Here is a 24349-nt window from a genome sequence, read left to right as displayed (position 1 = left end):
AACAATAAACACAAGGGCTCTTTTTAGAGCCACCTTATATCTAAACACTTAAATGCAATTTTTTAAAAATTTCTTTTATTATTTTTTTTTTTCGGGTGCGCGCAGGGTGCGCGCACTCGGCGATATTTTTTTTCAAAATATTATTCTTTTTTTTTGCCCTACAAGGTCCTACTTTGACCCCCTTACAATGCCTACTGGGTCTATTTCTTCCCACTCTTCCCCCTTTTCAAGTGCTCCCCCTTTGTTTATCACCCCCTCTTTATGCGATAGACAAAATGGCGGCCGCCGCTTCCTGACTTCCACCGATTCGAATGTTTACTAAGATCTAACAACCAATCAGAATTGCGCTCGCGCACGGCAAGGTGCGCGCACCCAGCGCGCACTCTGCGCGCATACAGATATATATATTGATTCAAAGGCTATTTTCTCAGAATCTACTGAACAGATTTACACCAAACCTACAAAAGGCACTTCCTTGACCTAGGGACTACCTCTCTGCCAAATTTTGAGTAATTCTGTTCAGCCGTTCGGGCTGTAGCTCGTTCTAAAGGTCCTATGGAAAAATGCATGGGAAAAACGCGTTTTGGGACCCCCCTTTTATCTCAGCCCCCGCTTGACGGATCCCCCCGAGACTTTCAGGGTAGGAGCGGAGCGTAGCGCCCCACCTATTTTGAGAAATTCGCGAGGATTCGTCGACCGGCGCCAAAGTTATTCAAAATAGAATGTTGAGGTTTTCCTATGGAAACGTGGTCCTAACTATAACTACCTACTGGCGACCGCCAGTAGGTAATATATATATATATATATATATATATATATATATATATATATATATATATATATATATATATACATACATACATATACAATCCACTTCTCACTCTCTACTACTCTCTCTACTACTCACTCTCTACTAGTCTCTACTACTCACTCTCTACTACAAACTCTCTACTACTTGATCTCTACTATGCGCTCTCTACTACTCTCTCTACTGCTCACTCTCTACTACTCTCTACTACTCACTCTACTACTCACTCTCTACTTCTCTCTACTACTCACTCTCTACTACTCCACTACTCTCTACTACTCACTCTCTGCTACTCACTCCCTACTACTCTACTACTCTCTACACTACTCACTCTCTACTACTCGCTACTACTCACTCTCTACTACTCTCTCTCTACTACACTACTACTCACTCTCTACTACTCTACTACTCACTCTCTACTACTCATGCTCTACTACTCACTCTCTACTACTCTCTCTCTACTACTCACTACTACTCACTATACTACTCACTCTCCACTACTCTCTAATGCTCTCTCTCTGGTACTCACTCTCTACTACTCTCTACTACTCACTCTCTACTACTCTCTACTACTCACTCTCTACTATTCTCTACTACTCACTCTACTACTCACTCTCTACTACTCTCTACTACTCACTCTCTACTACTGTCTCTAATACTCACTCTCTACTACTCACTCTCCACTACTCACTCTACTACTCTCTACTGCTCACTCTCTGCTACTCTCTCTACTACTCTCTACTACTCTCTACTATTCACTCTCTACTCTCTATTACTCGCTCTCTACTCTCTACCTCTCTACCTCTCTCTACCTCTCACTCTCTAGTATTCTCTACCTCTCTACTTCTACCTCTCTACCTCTACACCTCTACAACTCTACCTCTCTACCTCTCTTTACCACTCTCTACACGCACACATATGCACATATATATATGCATATGCATTTATATATATGTATGTGTGTATATATATATATATATATATATATATATTATCTACTGGCGGTCGCCAGTAGATAGTTATAGTTAGGACCCTGTTTCCATAGGAAATCCGCAACATTCTATTTGGATAACTTTGGCGCCGGTCGATGAATCCTCGCGAAATTTTCAAAATAGGTGGGGCGCTCCGCTCCGCTCCTACCCTGAAAGTCTCGGGGGGATTCGTCAAGCGGGGGCTGAGAAAAAAGGGGGGTCCCAAAACGCGTTTTTCCCATGCATTTTTCCATAGGACCTTTAGACACAGCTACAGCCCGAACGGCTGAACAGAGTTACTTGAAATTTGGCAGAGAGGTAGTCCTCAGGTCAAGGAAGTGCCTTTTGTAGGTCTGGTGTAAATCTGTTCAGTAGTTCCTGAGAAAATAGCATTTAAATCAATATATATATGTGGGCGGAGCCTAACCACACATCTCATCCTGAGATCTGATTGGCTGTCAGCACTTCATCCAAGAAGTGTTGGCAGCCATCTTGGGACCAATATACATGATAGCACCTCATTAAAAAGCATTGCAGTTAATAGAAGATTTTAAGACTTTAGTTACATTATAAATCATTTGTTGATGGTACCATACTCATTTTAGGAATTGTGGTATGTTCTAAGGTGATTTCACCATGTGAAAAAGCCTTCTGCTGGGATATCATGATTGAGAGAAAAATATTTTCTCATGCTTTTACCACAGAGGTTTGGAAGGTGATCTATAAGCTAAACTGAGAGCTTATTTTCTGTAAATTCACATTATCTTTCTCAGTCATGTGAGAATGAAGTCTGACATTCTCAGTAAAACATGTACATCCAACAAGGGCAGAGACTGTCAGTTGATTCCTTTGTGTTCTACTGCAGCTTTCCAGAGTGTTCCAAAGAACTACTAGAGCGCTAACCGTCCTACTTATGATAAATGTATGGCACACCTGAAGCCATCGTGCTTGGATTAAAGTGGTAACTCTTAAAACATTTAATTTAAAAAGGAACAAAATGAGGTGGTTCATTTTTCCATAAAAAGTATGATTAGTGCTGCATAAAGAAAAATTAGGGCACATTTTGAGTGACTTCTCAAATCCTGGCATGCAGACTGAAACATGCACTTTCAATACCAGCAGCAGTTTTCCCTGGTGAGCAGTAGCTTTACTACAGTGATCTAATGAGCAAAAAGAGTGCTAACATTCTGATTTTATGGCAAATGTGTGACACATTTGAATGCCTTCTTGATGGAATCAAAGTAAAAAACTGAAAGTATTTCCTACTGAGGAGACTGCAGTAAATGAGGAAATTAGGAAACTTCATAACAAATAAGTCTCCCAAGATGGCCACCAGAGACAAAAGAGCCCAAATGTAGCCCAAATATCACCCAGATGTAGCCCAAGTATAGCCCAATGACAGAATGTCCAAGAATGTTCTTAAAAACAACCAGAGCACTTACTGTCTTCATTATGACAAAAGTATGGCACACCTGAAGCCATCTTGATTGGAATAAACTGGTAACACTTAAAACATTTAATTTAAAAAGGAACACAATGAGGGGGTTCATTTTGCCATAGAAATTATGATTAATGCTGAAGAAAGAAAATGAGGGCACATTTTGAGTGACTTCTCAAATCCTCTTCTATTTCATTAAAAAATTCTGACATGCAGACTGACACATGCACTTTTAATACCAGGAGCAGACTTCCATGGTGAGCAGTAGTTTTACTACAGTGATCTAATGAGCAACTAGAGTGCTAACATTCAGAATTCATGGCAAATGTGTGACATATCTGAATACCTTCATGATGGAATCAAAGTAAAAAACTGAAAGCATTTCCGACTGAGGAGACTGCAGTACATGAGGAAATTAGGAAACTTCATAACAAATAAATCTCCCAAGATGGCCACCGGAGACAAAAGAGCCCAAATGTAGCCCAAAATCACCCAGATATAGCCCAAATATAGCCCAATGACAGAAGTGTGCAAAACACTTATTATTTTGTGTTTTTGCAGTGTTATATAGTGCAGACTTGTCAGGTATTGGAGTGCTTTACATGAGCATTGGTTACATCACACAAGAACAAATTCATTTTGGTTGTAGACATGGGGAGACTAAGTGATTTGACCAGAATCACAGAATGTCGAGCTGAAGCAGAAACTTCAACCTGGTTCCCCAGTTGCAAAGTCTGCAGTTCTGGAAGTAACACCACATCCTCTCCCCTAAGTGCAACATTTAATCAAGTTGTCAACTAGATAAAAAAACATAAAGATAACAAATAATTTAAAAGTGCTTTGTCGCTATTTGAAAACTCAGAAAATATGTCCTTATTTTAGTCTTTTAGAGCACTAACCATAATTTTGATGCCAATAAGACCCTCTCATATATGTAATTTCTAAAGGAATGCTCTAGGTATTACAGTTTTGATTACATCAAGATGATGTCAGGCGCTCCACACTTTTGTAATAAATATAGAATGTTAGCAATCTAGTTGTTCATTAGGATACTGTTGAGAGGCAGAGGCCAGGGGCACGGACTCTGAAAATTGAAGGCAGGTAGGAGGGTGCAAAGGCAACAATTTAACCACACTGAGCAGGCAGGAAGGGCCGTGGAAGCACAACAGACTATGGAGGGCAGTGGAAAGGGGGGCAGGGGCAACAAACCAACAATACAGGACTTGCAAGAGAGGCTGTTGGAGGGAAGATCTATTACGGGTCAAGGAAGCTAGGGGCGGTCCCCAGAGCCCCGGGAGCCACCACAGAACTGAGCAGGAGAGTGAGTCAGGGACAAAAGGGGCACCTTAATTTGAGCCGGGGAGCCTAGGAACGCTTGCTCCAAAAATGAAGAAAACAGACATATGAGACATGGAATTGGAGGCAGAATACAATGGCAGTTTAATGAGAAGATGCAACTTCAAAGAAACCGCAGAATAGAGACCTAAAGTACAAAATACAGAATCCAGATAATCATACAGCTGTCATGATATTCTCTGTATCTCAATTAATGGACTGACAGAGAGAGAGAGAAAACACATCTATAAATGCATCATGAGAAACAAGTTACACCAAGGAAAATGTTACCTAGGGACACTCACATTTACTCTTAGAGCAAGCATTCCTGCAATTACAATACAACATCTTTTAAATGCAAAAGTAAAGAGAACAATGGTTAAACATAACATGACATTTCATATAGGTAAAATAGAATAAGATACTTCAAGCAAAGCCGAGCAAGACATTTTAAGCAAAGGAAGACAAGAGCTCCCAGTTCTTGGGGAAAACCTGCACAGCCTGTTAACCTACATACAGACGGCGAGGTTGTCCGTCGATATCTGTGGGTGCTCCCTTTTTATATCATTTTGTGGGCTCCTTTGCACGCTACATCTACCTACGTATGCTACCCAAAAGCTTCGTCTGCAGATTTTACCAGACATTTCGTCATTTACCCACTTAATGCTGACAATGGACTGGGTGAAAAGGTCAGTCTCTCAGGCCAATCGCTTATCGTAAGTTCCATAGAGCAAGCAGAAAATAATGGGTATTGTACAGGAATTCAATATATTCATGTATAAAATCTCCTCAGTTCTCCTAACTTGACGCTCTGCGGTTGCCACTTCCTTAAAAGCGGGAAACCTGCCCAGGAAGCAAGTACCAGTCCAGGATGCAGCCTACTGTATGTCGACAGCTTCAGGGGGATGTTGAACTTTGATACCGAGCACGGAGCACTCGGGTAGGGTGGGGGCTACTAGTTTGGAGCAGAAGGCCTCGCAGACCTGCCTTCAGACTGCTATACACTAAAATTGCAGAGCTATGGTCAATTTAACAAAGAGGCCTACATATTGAACAGAAGGGCCTACACAGGGGTTTTATGCTGGCTGAGTGGTAAGGATGTCTCAGGATAATTATATAGCAACACAGGACCCGCTGGTCAATTTAATACGGCCTACAAATGCGGCTGGCAGGGCAAGGACAAGGGTCTCATACTTCAGGTGTGGACAGAACGGGCCAGGGGCCCCCTGTGATACAAAATCTACCCTCCTTCAAGGCTGTGGCAATGTAATAGACCATTGTGGGCAGAAGGAAGAGGCAATGGTAGTACAACCATACATGCCAACAGACCCGATTCAGCCAGGAAACGTCCAATGTTTTTAAGCTCAAATGGGCTTTATTTGATCTGTCTCCTGTCTACAATATCCTCTTTTTCAATGTAACTCAAAGGGGAAAATCAATACCCCAGTTTTTTTTCAAAATCTCCCTCTTACCAAGTTCAAAATGTTCGCAAGTATGGTACATTGGATCATGGAAGGAAATGGGATAGGGACATGGACTTGGATAACAGAGGACAGGAGAGACATGGAGAGGTGCACCAAACTGACCCTGCAGGGCAGGCATCAGGGTTTGCAGCAGCACAATACACCACACAGGGCATGCAGGACAGGAGTGCAGCACAACAATCCATAGAAAGCAAGAGGGAGGGGACAGGACCATGCACATGGACAACAGAGAACAGAGGGGCAAGAGGCAATGGTAGCTAGCTGACCATAATGGACAGACAGGAGAGAAGGCTGCAGCATAACAGACCATAAAGGGCAGGAGGGACGGATCAGGGGCATTACAATGGAACAGACAAGCCAGGAGGGAGGGAGTAGGGGTCTGCACATGTAAACAGAGGGCTGGGGGCAAGGGGGCAGGGCAGGAGCAGCAAGATGGCCATGGAGGTCAGGCAGGATGGGCACTAGAAGCAAGACACAACATGAAGAGCAACAGTGAGACTGTGATGGCATACACACAGACCATGGAGGGAAGGTGGGAGGGGGTCAGGGGCAGCTAACTGACCACACAGGGAAGGTGGGAGGGGCCATGGCAGCACAGAAGACCATGCATGGCAAGTGGGAGGGTTAGTGGCAGCACAATGGCTATGATGGGCAAGAAGGAGGGTGCAGGGGCATGCACAAAGGACGATGGAGGATAGAAGGGAGGGTCAGGACCTGTGCACAGACAAGAAAGTTCAGGGGAAGGGGCCTCACAACAGACCACACGGGGCAGGCAGGAGGAGCAGTTGCAGCACAACAGACCAGGGAGGGCAGAAGGGTGTGGCAGTACAATGGACCATGTAGGACAGGAGGAAGAGGATAGAGGCATGGCATGTGGACAGGCAGGGTGGAGGTGGCAGGGACAGGTTACAGTCATCTGACAATGCTAGGCAGGTGGGAGGGGAGTGGCAGCTCAACAGAACACTCAGAGTAGATAGAAGTGGCAGGTCCATGGGACATGGTGGGCAAAAAGGATGGAGCAGGGGCATGCACAAAGACATCGGAGGGCAGGGGGAAGGAGAATAGGGGCAGCAAGCTAAGCACAGAGTTTAAGCAGGAGGTCAATGATGGGGCATAGAATTGGGCAATGGAGGGCAGGAGGAGTGGACTGGTACATCATACTAAATTGAGGGCAGTGGCAGCACATCAGACCATGCATGGCAGGAGGGAGGAGGCTAGTCCATGGATTCACACAACAGAGGATAGGGAGGAGGGGGATGGGGCAGCAAGCTAACTGTTCAGAGAAGGCGGGTATTAGAAACTTTATTGTTTTTAAAACATTTTGTCTGTGCAAACTACTTAAAATATGAACAAGTATGCAGCATAATCTCACTTTTATTCAGGAAGAAGAAGACGTTAGTGACTGTGACTCCGGGCTCACTTGGCAAAAACACCCCCTGACCCTCCACCCCCTATCGCAAAATGTAATGCCCGTGAAAAGGGTAGGTGAACACAGTGTTATATAGAACATAGTCCTGAGAGCACGATTGAAAATGAAAACTAGATATAGTGTATGGTATAAACTATGCACCAAAAAGTGTGATATAAGATGAACCAGGCGTGAAATATAATATGCAATACATTGTGCGCAATGACAGATTCATTGGAGAGCGCGAGATAGCACAGGCACTAGCGTGTGCTATGCGATATGCGCCTTGGAGTGTAATATGCACAGGGCAGTGTTGTGTAACCTAACTAGTCTCTAAAGTTGTAATATAAAATATGTGCTGGGGAGTGTAACGTTGCATATGCACTGTGACAAAGATATGGATCCCAAATTGTAATATGTATGGCATAGCACTGTGCGTTATAACATAGGCATCGAGGAAGGCACGTTAGATGGGGCAATATAACCCGTGCGAAGACAAGTGTGGCATGACATTTTCACGGGGTGGTGTTACAGTGCACATGGGCTAGAGAGTGTCATAGCATATGCACTAGCTAGTGGAATACAATACAGAGGTGTGTGGCACTCGGCAGGCAATGGTGGGTGTAACACAGCATTGGGCTCTGTCAGGAGCGCGCTGTGACTCGCAAGTGATGTTCGTCCCCTTTCCAGAGAGTAAAATAAAAAGTATTACACATCCGGCAGTGGATGTGTGTTTTATTAACTGTGAGGGGGGTTTCTTGCATAGTTTTGGTCGAATTTTTGTCGAATCCCCTTTGAATGGCTTGGTGTGCATGTGTATTAAATGTGCCCGTCAATAGCTACCCATGTTTGTATAAATAAACGACAAGGGTGTCTACCGGGATTAGGCACGGTAGAGCATCAGACATGTCAGAGCTTCACTAGTGGTGTAAATACATTCCACGTGGATTAATTGCATGCATAGTCGCCTTTTAATGAATATCACGCAAATCGTCATGGTGATAGGTACGTACGGTTTGTCCAGCATGTCCTAGGTGTGTCTATAAATATATATTTTTTAAAAATAATAAAAAACAGTGGCCGGCCCTGGGGATTGGGGTCAAAAAAATATAATTAGGAGACAGGCCCTGGGGGATGGGGTCATCAGGGCCAATAAATTAGAATAAGAAGGGGAACCACACAGCCCCCCTTCTTAAAAAAATAAAATAAATAAAAGACTGGCATCGTGCCGGAGGCCATGCCCCCTCCATGCAGCACTCTGCAAACGCGCCCCCAACAGGCATCTCCAGTATGCGCCAGGGAGCTGCGCTGCAGACAGGTGTTCTGAGGCCAGGCCCCTTTTTACACCTCTCTGCAACGCAGCTCTGTGGCGCTTACTGGAGGTACCTAGTGGTCTAGTGTGACCCTAGGGACCCTTAGGATTCAAGGGGACTTAATCTCTCAACTTAGAACAGCCACAGGGCGCGTTTACACAGTGGTGAAGGGAGGGGACGGGGCCTGAGGTGACGTGTGCAAACACGCACCATGGCACGTTTTAAATTGGGGATATAATTTCCCTTCAATACTGAGGGCCCCTGGGGGCTAACTAGCCCACCAAGTGCTTCCAGTAAGCGCCACTGAGCTGCATTGCAGAGAGGTGGTCCAGGCCGTGCCACTTTTTACACCTCTCTGCAACGCAGCTCTGTGGCACTTACTGGAGGTACCTAGTGGGCTAGTTGGACCCTAGGGACCCTCAGGACTCAAATGAACTTAATCTCCCAACTAAAAACGGACACAGGGCGTGTTTACACAATGGTGAAAGGAGGGGACGGGGCCTGAGTTAACGTGTGCAAAAACGCCCTGTGGCCTGTTTTAAGAGGTAGTTTTAATCCCCATGCCCTATTATATACTAGGGGCTTATAGAGGAGGTAAGGCTAATCACAGGGGGACCCCAACGCATAATGTTCCCTAGTGTATGTAGGTGTTTTCACTGTATTCTAAGTGTCTTTTAACATAGCACTGGCTCTAGGACTGGTTAGTCAGACTCAGTTACCACCAGTATCCGTCCAAGTTGAGGGTACAGGATGATTTTGCAACAAGGCTTCTTTCTGCTCTTCTTTTTGTTCTTTCTGCACGTTATCCTTCTTCCTGCACTTATCTTCGTATTTGAGGACTTCTGTTGCTTCTTTCTGCACTTCTTTTGTTTCTTTCTGTGCATTTTTTCTTCTTTCTTCACATGTCCTATCTCTGTAGGCATAGTTAGAAAATAGCATTTAAAAAACCTTTGAAATTAACAGAAAAAACCATAGGTTTCAGGCACGTTATAGTTAGGAATTAGCATTTAAAAAATCTCAGAAATTCACTGAAAAAACCATAGGTTTCAGGGGTGTTATAGTTAGCTGGACTTTTCACTTGTACAAAACCATTGAAATTCCCCCGTTATAGTTAGTTCAGCTAACTATAACTCGCGCGCCCGCAATGCACTGCTGATGACGTCACATATTACATCACTCATGACATGGTCAGTGACATCACTCATGACATCACTGATGACATCTCAAATGACATCACTGATGACATCACTGATGACATCATCCTTGTGATAGAGTGGCAGACCTCCTCTCACCCTAATATAACCTTTGATACACACATTCAAAAATAGAGACTAAAATTTTCAAAACAATGGACATACCGATACCAGTTACAACAACCTCTTCAGTAATTCTAAGATCCACATACACATCCACTCATTCACCAACAGTCCAATACAGTCACTCATACATGTACTCACTCATCATATGTACTCATACACCTATACATCCTGTTACACAATGCCACTCATCCATAGTTACTCACACACATAGTCACTCATGCTAATAAAGAATCAAACATACATTTACTTGCATATACAGTTATACACACACCACCACACTTACTTCTACGGAAACTTACACATACTTAGTCTTTTAAACAATCACTTATAGAAACACATACTTATTCATACAGGAACTCTTTCAATCTCTCACTCTCACATATACTCACATATATACACCAATAGTCACATATACTAGTTTAAAACATATGTAGTTACTCATAAAGACACTATTGAGACAGTCATTCACTCACTAACACACCCATACACACACTCATCCACCCACACAGTCCTGCACACATACTGTGTTCAACACATACAAACAGTGAGTCACTCATTCATGCACCTATGCACTACGTAATACCCCCACCGAACCATGCAGACACTCAGACTGATACTCAAAAAACCAACTAATAACCTATATAGACACCCATGTAGCTACTCACCAATCCATGCAGCCACTTATACACAAAGTGAGAGACTGATACAGATATTTACATATTTAAACATTACTCACTAAGCCATGTATTCACTATGATACACTTAATCAGTCAGTTACACAATCAATTTTTCAAAAACAAATCATCCATTTAGACACTTATATACCCATTTATTCTTCCATCGACCTTGAGATATACATATATAAAACATATTTAATTTTCAGAATAACACACATTCACTGGATGATGTCATCAGTGATGTCATCAGTGATGTCATTTGAGATGTCATCAGTGATGTCATGAGTGATGTCACTGACCATGTCATGAGTGATGTAATATGTGACGTCATCAGCAGTGCATTGCGGGCGCGCGAGTTATAGTTAGCTGAACTAACTATAACGGGGGAATTTCAATGGTTTTGTACAAGTGAAAAGTCCAGCTAACTATAACACCCCTGAAACCTATGGTTTTTTCAGTGAATATATATATACATACATACATATACAATCCACTTCTCACTCTCTACTACTCTCTCTACTACTCACTCTCTACTAGTCTCTACTACTCACTCTCTACTACAAACTCTCTACTACTTGATCTCTACTATGCGCTCTCTACTACTCTCTCTACTGCTCACTCTCTACTACTCTCTACTACTCACTCTACTACTCACTCTCTACTTCTCTCTACTACTCACTCTCTACTACTCCACTACTCTCTACTACTCACTCTCTGCTACTCACTCCCTACTACTCTACTACTCTCTACACTACTCACTCTCTACTACTCGCTACTACTCACTCTCTACTACTCTCTCTCTACTACACTACTACTCACTCTCTACTACTCTACTACTCACTCTCTACTACTCATGCTCTACTACTCACTCTCTACTACTCTCTCTCTACTACTCACTACTACTCACTATACTACTCACTCTCCACTACTCTCTAATGCTCTCTCTCTGGTACTCACTCTCTACTACTCTCTACTACTCACTCTCTACTACTCTCTACTACTCACTCTACTACTCACTCTCTACTACTCTCTACTACTCTCTACTACTCACTCTCTACTACTGTCTCTAATACTCACTCTCTACTACTCACTCTCCACTACTCACTCTACTACTCTCTACTGCTCACTCTCTGCTACTCTCTCTACTACTCTCTACTACTCTCTACTATTCACTCTCTACTCTCTATTACTCGCTCTCTACTCTCTACCTCTCTACCTCTCTCTACCTCTCACTCTCTAGTACTCTCTACCTCTCTACTTCTACCTCTCTACCTCAACACCTCTACACCTCTACCTCTCTACCTCTCTACCTCTCTTTACCACTCTCTACACGCACACATATGCACATATATATATGCATATATATGCATATGCATTTATATATATGTATGTGTGTATATATATATTACCTACTGGCGGTCGCCAGTAGGTAGTTATAGTTAGGACCACGTTTCCATAGGAAATCCGCAACATTCTATTTTGAATAACTTTGGCGCCGGTCGACGAATCCTCGCGAATTTTTCAAAATAGGTGGGGCGCTACGCTCCGCTCCTACCCTGGAAGTCTCGGGGGGATTCGTCAAGCGGGGGCTGAGATAAAAGGGGGGTCCCAATACACGTTTTTCCCATGCATTTTTCCATAGGACCTTTAGACACAGCTACAGCCCGAACGGCTGAACAGAATTTAATGAAATTTGGCAGAGAGGTAGTCCCCTGTTCAAGGAAGTGCCTTTTGTTGGTTTGGTGTAAATCTGTTCAGTAGATTCTAAGAAAATAGCCTTTAAATCAATATATATATCTGTGGCAGCTTACGGTGCGCTTACCGTGCGCTTACGGTGCGCTTACCGTACGCGTACGGTGACGTGCACGAGCGCGATTCTGATTGGCCCTTAGATCTTAGTAAACATTCGAATCGGTCGAAACCAGGAAGCGGCGGCCGCCATTTTCTCCCTCGCACTCAGACAGGGGCTTGTAAAACAAAGTGCAAAAACATGTAAAGGGGCTGTTTAGACAGCTCCCAAGCACCTAGCCATATCGAGGGAGTCCCCAACGATCCCCCAAGTGAAAAAAGGCGATTTTAATTTTTTCGCAAATTTTGCCGATTACGCTTACCGTACGCGTACGGTATCAAATAATAAAAAAAAAAAAAAAACACATTATCCCCACCCCGTGTGCAAATGGTGCCCGCAGGGCACCATTTGTGCATGACTTATAACTGGTAAACAAAGCATATATTTTACCTGTCACAACGATGCTCAGCATATGTTTCCTCCATGTGCGCACGGTGCGCGAAGCGCATCGTGCGTTCATGGCCCATCTAGCGTAACGTGGACACGAGGTGCGCGAAGTGCACCGCGTGCTCACTGTGCGCGCACGGTGCGCGAAGCGCACCGTGCGCGCACGGAACGAACTGCGTTAAGTGGGCGCGCACGCCACAAATGGCGTAAAGTAACTTAGCATTTAAAAAACCGTACAAATTCACTGAAAAAAACATAGGTTTCACACACGTTATAGTTAGGAATTAGCATTTAAAAAACCTTGCAAATTCACTGAAAAAACCATAGGTTTCACACATGTTATAGTTAGCTGGACATTTTACTGATAAAAAACCAATGAAATTCCCCCGTTATAGTTACTGTAGGCAACTATAACTCACGCGACCGAAATCCTCTGCTGATGACACATGTGTCTTTATGAAAAAAAAATATTTGTAATATATGTATAGCTAAAATTTATTTAGACACTTATGGGCAAATAAGTGTCTAAATACAGTATTAGCATCAGCAGAGGATTACGGTCGCGTGAGTTATAGTTGCCTACAGTAACTATAACGGGGGAATTTCATTGGTTTTTTATCAGTAAAATGTCCAGCTAACTATAACATGTGTGAAACCTATGTTTTTTTCAGTGAATTTGCAAGGTTTTTTAAATGCTAATTCCTAACTATAACATGTGTGAAACCTATGGTTTTTTCAGTGAATATATATACATACATACATATACAATCTGCATATCCATATAAATATAAATGCATGCATACATATACATATATGCATACATATGCATGTTATGTACATGAAAGTTTGAGAAACACTAATACAAGCAAAGCTAAAAAAACACCTAATTACAAACAGAATTGCTTTACCTTAAACGAGGGCAGGCCCTATTGCATTTTCAATGCTTGTTTACTTTGGTTCCATCAAGAAGGCATCTGGGTGATATTTGTGCTACATTTGGGCTCTTTTGTCTCTGGTGGCCATCTTGGGAGACTTATTTGTTATGAAGTTTCCTAATTTCCTCATTTACTACAGTCTCCTCAGTAGGAAATACTTTCAGGTTTTTTACTTTGAATCCATCAAGAAGGCATTCAGATGTGTCACTCATTTGCCATAAATTCGGAAAGTTAGCACCCTAGTTGCTTATTAGATCACTGTAGTAAAGCTACTGCTCACCAGGGAAGTCTGCTGCTGGTATTGAAAGTGCATGTTTCAGTCACTCAAAATGTGCCTCTTTCTGCAGCACTAATCATACTTTCTATGGCAAAATGAACCCCCTCATTTTGTTCCTACTACTCTTTACTACTAACTCTCTACTACTACTCTCTCTACTACTCACTCTCTACTACTCTCTAATATTCACTCTCTACTACTCACTCTCTACTACTCTCTACTACTCACTATACTACTCTCTACTACTCTCTACCACTCACTCTCTACTACTCTACTACTCACTCTCTACTACTCTTGCTCTACTACTCTCGCTCTACTACTCACTCTCTACTACTCACTCTCTACTACTCTCTACTACTCACTCTCTACTACTCTCTCTACTAATCACTCTCTACTACTCTCTCTCTACTAATCACTCTCTACTATTCACTCTCTACTACTCACTCTCTACTACTCACTCTCTACTACTCGCTCTCTACTACTCACTCTCCACTAAGATACACTTAATCAGTCAGTTATACAATCAATTTTTCAAAAACAAATCATCAATTTAGACGATTATATACCCAAACATATGTAATTTTCAGAAAAACACACATTCACTGGATGATGTCATCAGTGATGTCATCAGTGGTGTCATTTGAGATGTCATGAGTGATGTCATGAGTGATGTCACTGACCATGTCATGAGTGGTGTAGTATGTGACATCATCAGCAGTGCATTGCGGGTGCGCGAGTTATAGTTAGCTGAACTACCTATAACGGGGGAATTTCAATGGTTTTGTACGAGTGAAAATTCCAGCTAAATATAACGCCCCTGAAACCTATGGTTTTTTCAGTGAATTTCTAAGGTTTTTTAAATGCTAATTCCTAACTATAACGTGCCTGAAACCTATGTTTTTTTCAGTGAATTTCAAAGGTTTTTTAAATGCTAATTTCTAGCTATGCCTACAGAGATAGGACATGTGAAGAAAGAAGGAAAAACGCACAGAAAGAAAAAAAAGAAATGCAGAAAGAAGCAACAGAAGTCCTCAAAGACGAAGAAAAGTGCAGGAAGAAGGATAACGTGCAGAAAGAACAAACAGAAGAGCAGAAAGAAGCCTTGTTGCAAAATCATCCTGAACCCTCAACTTTTTCAGACGGATACTGGTGGTAACTGAGTCTGACTAACCAGTCCTAGAGCCAGTGCTATGTTAAAAGACACTCAGAATACAGTGAAAACACCTACATACACTAGGGAACACTATGCGTTGGGGTCCCCCTGTGATTAGCATAACCTCCTCTGTAAGCCCCTAGTATATAATAGGGCAGGGGATTAAAACTACCTCTTAAAACGCGCCACAGGGCGTGTTTGCACACGTCACCTCAGGTCCCGTCCCCTCCCTTCCCCACTGTGTAAACACGCCCTGTGGCCGTTTTAAGTTGGGAGATTAAGTCCCCTTGAATCCTGAGGGTCCCTATGGTCCAACTAGACCACTAGGTACCTCCAGTAAGTGCCACAGAGCTGTGTTGCAGAGAGATGTAAAAAGGGGCACGGCCTAGACCACCTCTCTGCAACGCAGTGCAGTGGCGCTTACTGGAAGCACCTGGTGGGCTAGTTGGCCCCCAGGGTCCCTCAGGATTGAAGGGGAATTATTTCCCCAACTTAAAACGCGCCACAAGGCTTGTTTGCAAACATTAACTCAGGCCCCGTTCCCTCCCTTCACCACTGTGTAAACACGCCCTGTGGCCGTTTTTAGTTGGGAGATTAAGTTCATTTGAATCCTGAGGGTCCCTAGGGTCCAACTAGCCCACTAGGTACCTCCAGTAAGCGCCACAGAGCTGCGTTGCAGAAAGGTGTAAAAAGTGGCACGGCCTGGACCACATCTCTGCAACGCAGCTCAGTGGTGCTTACTGGAAGCACCTGGTGGGCTAGTTAGCCCCCAGGGGCCCTCAGGATTGAAGGAAAATTATTTCCCCAACTTCAAACGCGCCATAGGGCGTGTTTGCACACGTCACCTCAGGCCCTGTCCCCTCCCTTCCCCACTGTGTAAACACGCCCTGTGGCCATTTTTTACGTTGGGAGATTAAGTCCCCTTGAATCCTGAGGGTCCCTAGGGGCAAAATAGCCCACTCGGTATGTCCAGTAAGCGCCATTGCAGAGAGGTGTAAAAAGGGGCACGGCCTGCACCACCTCCCTGCAATGCAGAGCAGTGGCGCTTACTGGAAGCACCTGGTGGGCTAGTTGGCCACCAGGGTCCCTCAGGATTGAAAGGGAATTATTTCCCCAACTTAAAACGCGCCACAGGGCGTGTTTGCACACATCACCTCAGGCCACGTCCCCTCCCTTCACCACTGTGTAAACATGCCCTGTGGCCGTTCTAAGTTGAGAGATTAAATCCCCTTGAATCCTAAGGGTCCCTAGGATCAAACTAGCCCACTAGGTACCTCCAGTAAGCGCCACAGAGCTGCGTTGCATAGAGGTGTAAAAAGGGGCGTGACCTCAGAACACCTGTCTGCAACGCAGCTCCCTGGCGCATACTGGAGATACCTGTTGGGCTAGTTCGCCCTCAGGGACCCTCAGTATTGAAGGGGATTTAATTCCCCAACTTACAACTGGCCAGGGGGCGCGTTTGCAGAGTGCTACAAGGAGGGGGCGTGGCCTCCGGCGCAATGCCGGTCTTTTATTTATTTTATTTTTTTAAGAAGGAGGGCTGTGTGGCCCCCCTTCTTTTTCTAATTGATTGGCCCTGGGGACCGCATCCCCCAGGGCCTGCACCCTATTTTTTTTTGTTGAAAAAAGTAAATTTAGTCCTCCCAAGGCCTTAATTGGCCCCGGGGACCCCAACCCCGGGTCATGGCCTTTTTTTTTTTTTTATTCTTTAGGAGGCGGGCTGCGTTGCCCCCCTCCTCAGGCCACTTATGGCCCCGGGGACCGCATCCCCCGGGGCCGGCCTTTGTTTTTTATTATTTAAAAAAAATATATATTTATAGAAACACCTAGGACATGCTGGACAAACCGTATGTACCTATCACCATGACGATTTGCGTGATATTCATTAAAAGACGACTATGCATACAATGAATCCACGTGGAATGTATTTACACCGCTAGTGAAGCTCTGACGTGTCTGATGCCCTACCGTGCCTAATCCCGGCGCCCCCGCCGGTGGGTACTCTCCAAGTAGACACCCTTGTCGTTTATTTATACAAACATGGGTAGCTATTGACGGGCACATTTAATACACACGCACACCAAGCCATTCAAAGGGGATTCGACAAAAATTCGACCAAACTATGCAAGAAACCTCCCTCACGGTTAATAAAACACACATCCACCGCCGAATGTGTAATACTTTTTATTTTACTCTCTGGAAAGGAGACAAACCTCACTCGAAAGTCACAGCGTGCTTCTGGCTGAGCCCAATGCTGTGTTACACCCACCAGTGCCCGCCGAGTGCCACACACCTCTGTGTTGTATTCCACCAGCTAGTGCGTATGCTATGACACTCTCTAGCCCATGTGCACTTTAACACCACCCCGTGAATATGTCATGCCACACTTGCCTTTGCACGGGTTATATTGCCCCATCTAACGTGCCTTCCTCGATGCCTATGTTATAACACACAGCGCTATGCCATACATATTACAATCTGGGATCCATATCTTTGTCACAGTGCATATGCAACGTTACACTGCCCAGCACATATTTTATATTACAACTTTAGAGACTCGTTAGGTTACACAACACTGCCCTGTGCATATTACACTCCAAGGTGCATATCGCATAGCACGCGCTAGTGCCTGTGCTATCTCGCGCTCTCCAATGAATCTGTCATTGCGCACAATGTATTGCATATTATATTTCACGCCCGGTTCATCTTATATCACACTTTTTGGTGCATAGTTTATACCATATACTATATCTAGTTTTCATTTTCAATCGTGCTCTCAGGACTATGTTCTACATAACACTGCGTCCACCTACCCTTTTCACGGGCCTTACATTTTGCGATGGGAGGTGGAGGGTCAGGGGGTGTTTCTGCCAAGTGAGCCCGGAGTCACAGTCACAAACGTCCTCTTCTTCCTGAATAAAAGTGAGATTATGCTGCATACTTGTTCATATTTTAAGTAGTTCGCACAGACACACATTTTAAAAACAATAAAGTCCCTAATACCCACCTTCTCTGAACAGTTAGCTTGCTGCCCCATCCACCTCCTCCCTATCCTCTGTTGTCTGAATCCATGGACTAGCCTCCTCCCTCCTGCCATGCATGGTCTGATGTGCTGCCACTGCCCTCCATTTAGCATGATGTACCAGTCCACTCCTCCTGCCCTCCTTTGCCCAATTCTATGGCCCATCATTGACCTCCTGCTTAGCCTCTGTGCTTAGCTTGCTGCCCCTATTATCCTTCCCCCTGCCCTCCGATGTCTTTGTGCATGCCCCTGCTCCATCCTTTTTGCCCACCATGTTCCATGGACCTGCCACTCCTATCTACTCTGAGTGTTCTGTTGAACTGCCACTCCCCTCCCACCTGCCTAGCATTGTCAGATGACTGTAACCTGTCCCTGCCACCTCCACCCTGCCTGTCCACATGCCATGCCCCTATCCCCTTCCTCCTGTCCTCAATGGTCCATTTTACTGCCACACCCTTCTGCCCTCCCTGGTCTGTTGTGCTGCAACTGCTCCTCCTGCCTGCCCCGCGCGATCTGTTGTGAGGCCCCTTCCCCTGAACTCTCTTGTCTGTGCCCAGGTCCTGACCCTCCCTATCCATGGTCCTTTGTGCATGCCCCTGCACCCTCCTTCTTGCCCATCATAGCTGTTGTGCTGCCACTAACCCTCCCCCTTGCCATGCATGGTCTTCTGTGCTGCCATGGCCCATCCCAGCTTCCCTGTGTGGTCAGCTAGCTGCCCCTGACCCGCTCCCACCTTCCCTCCATGGTCTGTGTGTATGCCATCATAGTCTCATTGTTGCTCTCCATGGTGTGTCTTGTTTCTAGTGCCCATCCTGCCTGACCTCCATGGTCATCTTGCTGCTCCTGCCCTGCCCCCTTGCCCCCAGCCCTCTGTTTCCATGTGCAGACCCCTATTCCCTCCCTCCTGGCTTGTCTGTTCCATTGTAATGCCTCTGATTCATCCCTCCTGCCCTTTATGGTCTGTTATGCTGCAGCTATCTCTCCTGTCTGTCCATTATGGTCAGCTAGCTACCATTGCCTCCTTCCCCTCTGTTCTCTGTTGTCCATGTGCATGGTCCTTTCCCCTCCCTATTGCTTTCTATGGATTGTTGTGCTGCACTCCCATCCCGCATGCCCTGTGTGGTGTATTGTGCTGCTGCAAACCCTGATGCCTGCCCTGTAGGGTCAGTTTGGTGCACCTCTCCATGTCCCTCCTGTCCTCTGTTATCTGAGTCCATGTCCCTACCCCAATTCCTCCTGCCTACCATGATCCAATGTACCATACATGCGAACATTTTGAACTTGGTAAGAGGGAGATTTTGAAAAAAACTGGGGTATTGATTTTCCCCTTTGAGTTACATTGAAAAAGAGGAGATTGTAGACAGGAGACAGATCAAATAAAGCCCATTTGAGCTTAAAAACATTGGACGTTTCCTGGCTCAAACGGGTCTGTTAGCATGTATGGTTGTACTACCACTGCCTCCTCCTTCTGCCTACAATGGTCTATTATATTGCCACAGCCTCTCTCTTGCCAGTCCTGTATTGTTGGTTTGTTGTCCCTGCCCCCCTTTCCACTGCCCTCCATAGTCTGTTGTGCTGCCACTGCCCTTCCTGCCTACCCAGTGTGGTCAAATTGTTGCCTCTGCACTCTCCTACCTGCCTTCAATTTTCAGAGTCCATGCCCCTGGCCTCTGCCTCTCAACAGTATCCCAATGAACAACTAGATTGCTAACATTCTATATTTATTACAAAAGTGTGGAGCGCCTGACTGCATCTTGATGTAATCAAAACTGTAATACCTAGAGCATTTTCTTTAGAAATTACATATATGAGAGGGTCTTATTTGCATCAAAATTATGGTTAGTGCTCTAAAAAACTAAAATGAGGACATATTTTCTGAGTTTTCAAATAGCGACAAAGAACTTTTAAATTATTTGTAATCTTTGTTTTTTTTATCCAGTTGACCACTTGATTAAATGTTGCACCTAGGGGAGAGGATGTGGTGTTACTTCCAGAGCTGCAGACTTTGCAACTGGGGAACCAGGTTGGAGTTTCTGCTCCAGCTCAACATTCTGTGATTCTGGTCAAATCACTTAATCTCCCCATGTCTACAACCAAAATGAATTTGATCTTGTGTGATGTAACCAATGCTCATGTAAAGCACTCCAATACCTGACAAGTCTGCACTATATAAAACTGCAAATACACAAAAAATAAGTGTTTTGCACACTTCTATCATTGGGCTACATCTGGGCGATATCTGTGCTGCATTCGGGCTCTTTTGTCTCTGGTGGCCATCTTGGGAGATTTATTTGTTATGAAGTTTCCTAATTTCCTCATTTACTGCAGTCTCCTGAGTAGGAAATGCTTTCAGTTTTTTTACTTTGATTCCATCAAGAAGGTATTCAGATATGTCACACATTTGCCATAAATTCTGAATGTTAGCACTCTAGTTGCTCATTAGATCACTGTAGTAAAGCTACTGCTCACCACGGATGTCTGCTGCTGGTATTAAAAGTGCATGTTATAGTCTGCATATCAGAATTTTTTAATGAAATAGAAGAGGATTTGAGAAGTCACTCAAAATGTGCTCTAATTTTTCTTTCTTCAGCACTAATCATAATTTCTATGGCAAAATAAACCCCCTCATTGTGTTCCCTTTTAAATTAAATGTTTTAAGTGTTACCAGTTTATTCCAATCAAGATGGCTTCAGGTGTGCCATACTTTTGTCATAAGTAAGACTGTTAGCGCTCTAGTTGTTCTTTAGAACACTCTGGGAAGCTGCAGTAGAAAACAAAGTAATCAACTGACTGTCCCTGCCCTTGTTGGATGTACATGTTTTACTGAGAATGTCAGACTTCATTCTCACATGACTGAGAAAGATAATGTGATTTTACAGAAAATATGCTCTCAGTTTAGCTTATAGATCACCTTCCAAACCTCTGTGGGAAAAGCATGAGAAAATAATTTTCTCTCAAACATGATTCATGATATCACAGCAGAAGACTTTTTCACATGGTAAAATCACCTTAGAGCACACCACAATTCCTAAAATGAGTATGTTACCATCAACAAATGATTTATAATGTAACTAAAGTCTTAAAACCTTCTATTAACTGCAATGCTTTTTAATGAGGTGCTATCATGTATATTGGTCCCAAGATGTCTGCCAACACTTCTTGGATGAAGTACTGACAGCCAATCAGATCTCACGATGAGATGTGTGGTTAGGCTCCGCCCAGATATATCTAGCTTTTTAACTCTAATTTTCTCAGGAACTACTGAACGGATTTACACCATTTAAGCAAAAGGCATGAGTCTGAACTGAGGACTACCTCTTTGCCAAATTTGGTGTAATTCTGTTCAGCAGTTTGGGCTGCAGCTGGTCAACAGGTCCTATGGCAAATGCATGGGGAAAACGTGTTTTGGGACCCCCCTTTTTTCTCGGCCCCCGCTTGATGAATCACTGTGAAATTTTCAGGATAGGAGCGGACCGGAGCTGGCCAAAAGATTGGAAAATTTCACGAAGATTCGTCAATCGGCGTCAATGGCATTCCAAATAGAATGTTGCGGATTTCCTATGGAAAATAGGTCCAAACTATAACTACCTACTGGCGATAGGTAGGTAATATATATATATATATATATATATATATATATATATATATATATATATATATATATATATATATATATATATACACATCAAGTACAATTATGTAAACAAAGACTATTAGAAGATTCACAATTGTAGATCCTCAACATGTTCCATACTCATATTCAAATGTCAGAAGTTTCAAACTTCAATAATAAAAATAGACCCAGCAGGAAAAGTCCTTCTATGATCGGTTCACAAAGTGATTTGAGTTTATCTACATATCACAGAGATCAGTCACAGTCCACAGTTCATCATCCAGTATATAAGAAGCACTTGGTATGCTGCTGCACATTATATGTATGGATATGTAAATATGGGTTTTGTAGAGATATGGGGATAGATTTGCTAGGGACATAGACAAGTGTGGAAACTGATAACTGCAACTCTTTTATTCTCGCTTGAGGGCTCATAGCTGCATGTAAATATGGAATCACTTCAAATGATCAGTGTTGAGATCCAACTTTATTAACTGAACACTGTTTAAATGTTCTATCTACTTTCTCTCATCCATAAAAAGTGTTATGTGTCGACACTGCATCTATTTAGTAGTAGTAGTAATGTGTTATATTCCAAAAAATGTGATATACTTTAAATCACATAGGTTATGTTCTTGCCCAAAATGTACAGCTAACGGATATCTATTATCATTATTCCAAACAGCCTTAAGATGTTCTTGCCAGCTCCCCGTTAAAGTGTGTTTGGTGGATCTCACATGAATATATGATGTTACAAAGCATGCAATTACAACGTATGCTTTTACAACGCAGTCTTTACATCGCAACTACCATTATATTGCACGATTTTACAACGCATGCCATTACAACTCATTTTTAAAAACTACCATTACAAAGCATTACATTACAACGCGTTCCATTACAACGCATACCATTACAATGCATAATACTTTTAGGGCGGCAGTAGGGTAAGTGTTGGATAGTGTAGGGGTAAAACTTACTATTACCAATCCAGTGAGTGCAACAGTGGGGAAGTGTTGGATAGTGTAGAATGTAAAATTACTATTCCCATGTCCCCTAAAACCCATACCCACCCTAATACTAAAAAAATGTTGATTACTTACCTTAAAATGCGTTGCTATGGCATGTGCTGTAATGGTATGCATTGTAATGGCATGCGTTGTAGTGACATGCGTTGTAATGGCATGCATTGTAATGGCATGCGATGTAAAGGCAGTTGTGTTGTAACAGTTGCATTGTAAAGGTAGGTCGCTTTAATGACTGCGTTGTAATTGATGTTTCCCTCTCACATACATTTTGGAACAGACATACTTAAGAATATAAGCACAATATTTGAGTTAGCAATTAATATGCACATTGATTCTAAATATTTTTGTGTGAGCCTCTTGAAATGTTTTTTCAGAGTCAGTGATGTATTTGCAACAATTCCAAGTGTTACTTTTGAAACACCATTTAGGTAGATCTGGTAACCAATTAAGATCATCTGGATGGTTCATGATCTATAGTATCACTAGAACTTAAAAGCATTTTTATTTTCAATGTTTTGGCTTCTTTTTGAAAAGTAATTTAGGGACGCTCATTGATTACTCTAGATAAGCATTAATCGATTTTAGAATGGCCCAGTGCTTATTCAGGATTTTGAACATTTTATGATTAGAAATACTAAACTGAATGATGAATCTAATGGTGTTACTGTTAGTTTTGGGTCCCCTTGCCTGCAACAGGATTTGCTCTTTTGTTATTTTCTTAACTTTAGACATTGCCATATGTGAAGTTTTATACAGGTGAAATTGCTGTAGATTTCTCCTGTTGATATCGAGCATTGATACTGCAAATTCCTTTCAAACATAATAATTCACCATATGGAATATTACTATTCTGTTTACTCAGGGGGCCTGGTGGGAAGTAGAGAGTGCTATACAAAGATGCTGCTTTTCTAAAGGGTTGTGTTTGTATTTTACTTTCCTCTGCATAGATCTCTAGCTGAATTGTACTGATACTGTAAGCAAGGAAATGTGCTTCATTAACTGCTTTTGTATTTAGGAACATATGATATTCTTTTAGTTTTGAATCAATACTGTTACTAATGAGTAAGATGTAATCAATATATCTGTTCCAAAGGTCTACATTTTGTGAACATTTTGAGAAAATATGCCATCACTATCACACCTTATTGTAAGCAATAATGGTATACAAACTCTTTACATCTAAAGAGGCTGGTAATTTATTTCTTCCAAGGTATCTTACATTGTAGCTTAAGTGCACCCTTTACGCCCTGGGTACATGAACGGAGTTTTTGTACAAGGGGGTAAAAAAAGCTATCAATGTGTTGAGATAATCTCTCCACTAAAGACACAGTA

Source organism: Triturus cristatus, chromosome 8 (assembly GCF_964204655.1).
Source record: "Triturus cristatus chromosome 8, aTriCri1.1, whole genome shotgun sequence".
NCBI classification, from domain to species: Eukaryota; Metazoa; Chordata; class Amphibia; order Caudata; family Salamandridae; genus Triturus; species Triturus cristatus.
The sequence above is the reverse complement of the archived record's forward strand: the minus strand, read 5'-3'. Positions refer to the sequence as shown.